A 3,144-nucleotide genomic window follows, 5' to 3' on the forward strand; every position below is an offset into this window, starting at 1 on the left:
GTCTGCAGGGTGATTAATTCATTCTTTGACACACAAACACATGGTGATCTAGTGTATTGTTGATCTTTATAGCCATTTTGTTGCATACATGAGAGAATGCACAATACATTTAAATAATTCATATGACTTTTAAAATAAGCATGTACTCGTATCAATTCAGTTCACACAGCATTAAAATAGATCAATTCAGTTCACACAACGTGAAAATATATCATATCAGATGACACATCAATAGCCATCGGTTCCAAATGCATCACAATAACCGCAATATATATATATATATATATATATATATATATATATATATATATATATATATATATATATATATATATATATATATTGATGAAACAATTTCAGACTTGAATTTCAGCCATGATTGACATGCACAACTTCTTCCTTTCACACTTGAATTTCAGACTTCATTGGCATGCACAACTTCTTCCTTTCACACTTGAATTTCAGACTTCATTGGCATGCACAACTTCTTCCTTTCACCATCTTCTCGAGAGCAACACATCAACCTACATTATAACAGATCAACACATCAGCCTGAATTTCAGAAATGACACTTGTTGACAGAAGTATAACAGAGCAGCCTACACTTGTTAACGGAATGTGCGGTTGTACAATTGATTATATGCATTCTATTGTAAGTAAATTTATACTTGTTGACGGAATAGTTTAATGTATCATTTTGTTGCACTAAATTTCAATATTTCATCAATGAACATGTTCCATCTACCATTAAGCATTGACTGTTGCACAAAAACATGAATTCAGTTGCTATATAACTGGACATAAAACTGACATTGAAACAAGGCCATGCCTCAGTCCAAATGTCACTAGTCTCATATCTGAATGAATAACTATCAATCCAACATTTTTTTGAAAAGTTAAAATGACATCAAATTTAAAATTGAGTTTATGATTCTAAATCTCACTTAGGATTTGGTCCTCAAAATGGTGGGTCACCAGCTTCAAGTACCTACCTAATATGGCTGGATAAATTTGAAACTTTAGTTGCAGCATAGAGCATACTGAACATACCTGCTTCAAGATACCTAGTATGGGTCTCTTAGAGAAGCATTTATATTATATACTCATATGAGAAGGTTCTTAGGAATACCTGATATAATATAACAAAAGTAATAATACTTTGATTAAACATGTAACTCTAATTCCCATTTCGTCCATAACGGCTATATATGCTCAACCAATCATTCTTAACTGCCATATACAGACTCACCAAAGTTGATTAAATCATCTGGAGCTAACTGACAGACTCAGTGGCAAACCACTGAACTGCATGCAGAGACAAAACCCACGGCACCATACTCTGAAACTGAACATAGGGACAGAGATTAAACCATCACAAGTATTATCTTTGTTCTGAATAAATCAATTTCCATTTGTTAATTTAAGGATAAATAGAGAACTAATATACTTGAAGTTGTTGTGTTCAGTAGCCAAATAAAGATACCCCGATGCTACATCTTAACAAAAAAAAAAGTCTACATGAACAGCCATATGTATATCTATGTTATACTGAAGTGTAGAAGTCTTGTTTAAATCACTAAAACACTTGCTCCCAGTAATGCTACTGCTCAGGAGAAATCAGCAAGAATATGCGAATTCTTCAGTTTAATCATTACCCAAATTCAGAAAAAAAAAGTTCAGTTCAAATTTCACTGCACAGAGAAACTCGGTAAAATTGGGATTGATTTGTTCATGTTGCCGGATCCAAAGCTGCAGGACCCATCCATGGATGAGAGATTGAGCTAGCATCAACACCCGTCCCCCACCCCAGCACGCTGTATTTGGTGAGATATGGCCGCGCCGGTGGATCCTTGAGTGTACGCCGGCTGATGAGGTTGGAGCGCAAGTGGAAAGAACCCCATGGAGGCGGGGCTGTTGCTGTGGAGGCGGCTTGCATCACGAGCGGGAACAACCATGACTCAGCCTCCGAGTATGCAGCTGCAGTGGACGACGAGGCAGCAGGACTGGCAGTCAAACTGCAAGCAGCGGTCCAGGTCGGAGGCGGCGGAACGTCGCCAGAACGATCTAGCTTGGAACAGGCAAGAAATTGAAATCAACATAAGCAATTGATTTTTGACGAGCAGCTAATCAGTTGCTACAGCTTCGATCGAAATCTTTTTCACCTTGTGCTCCGCCGCCGCCGCCTGTTTCTCCTCCTCCCTCAGCTGCGCAGCCGCCGCCTTCCTCATGGAGCTCGATCTGGATGGGGAAGGTCACGATTGGGGACGATGAGAGGGACCTGCACCCGCCAGTTTGCCGCAAGACAGAAATCGCGCGCGCAAGCTTCGCAGCGGATCCACGACGCCGTCAACAAGCCGCCGCTGCTCGTACAACGCGGATGAGGAGTCGTCTGTTCGCCTGGGAGCACTCGCCCGCGCCGTATAAGGATGGATCTAAACATCGAATTGTTAGAACAAATTTGATATTTTAAAATAGATATATTTAAAATTTTATACTAATCTTTTTTATATTATCAAGCATATTATTACACATAAAAATAAAATTTTGTATAAATTTTTTTATGTATTATTTGCTCCCTACAATTAAAAAGGTGAAAAAAGATTCGTATTCGTATCCGATCCGTATTCGAATTTTTATATCTATTATTTGAGAATATATATGATAAATTTAAGGTTTAGTTTTTATGAATCTTTACAAGATCAATGTTAAATACAAGGTTATGAATTTACATAGTAAATTCTATATCTTATTTGTCTATAATCGAAGAAAAATAACCAAAAATCTAACATTCGAATAGACATCCGAATCCATCTTAGTGCCGTAGACGAACAAAGCGACGACCTCATTCTCTTTCTTCGGTTAATGAGGGCCACGTAGGCACTTTTTGCTGATGTGTACAGATAAAAACAGTTGTTGTCTCTCCGTTGTACATACTCTAACTGCTGGGCTCTGGAGGGGCGGGGCCCGGCCGAGCCCGAGAGCCGCCGTGTCGCGGGCGGTCGGTTCGGAGGAGGCACACGCCGGCCAGCCGAGTGGTCCGTGGATCTCCTTCGATCCGATGGCTCTCGGTCTCTCAGGTTCACATGTGCCGTGGACATACACGCTCGCCGGCCCGATCGCCGTGCGCCGATGCCTCCACGGACC

General features: G+C 40.0%; 1 long non-coding RNA gene across 2 annotated transcripts; it reads right to left on the reverse strand.

Annotated features, from left to right (window-relative positions):
• Nucleotides 1–429: 429 nt before the first annotated feature.
• On the reverse strand, nucleotides 430–2,414 carry LOC120659992. Of its 2 annotated transcripts, none has more exons than XR_005669303.1 (3): nucleotides 2,163–2,414; nucleotides 1,250–2,064; nucleotides 430–524 (listed from the first exon to the last, which is right to left on the reverse strand). It is a non-coding gene; the product is annotated as an uncharacterized LOC120659992 (long non-coding RNA). The 2 variants fall into 2 exon arrangements; XR_005669304.1 differs by having other exon boundaries at nucleotides 1,250–2,068.
• Between the last annotated feature and the right edge of the window lie 730 nt (nucleotides 2,415–3,144).

The sequence above is a fragment of the Panicum virgatum genome, chromosome 2N (assembly GCF_016808335.1).
Source record: "Panicum virgatum strain AP13 chromosome 2N, P.virgatum_v5, whole genome shotgun sequence".
Taxonomy (NCBI): domain Eukaryota; kingdom Viridiplantae; phylum Streptophyta; class Magnoliopsida; order Poales; family Poaceae; genus Panicum; species Panicum virgatum.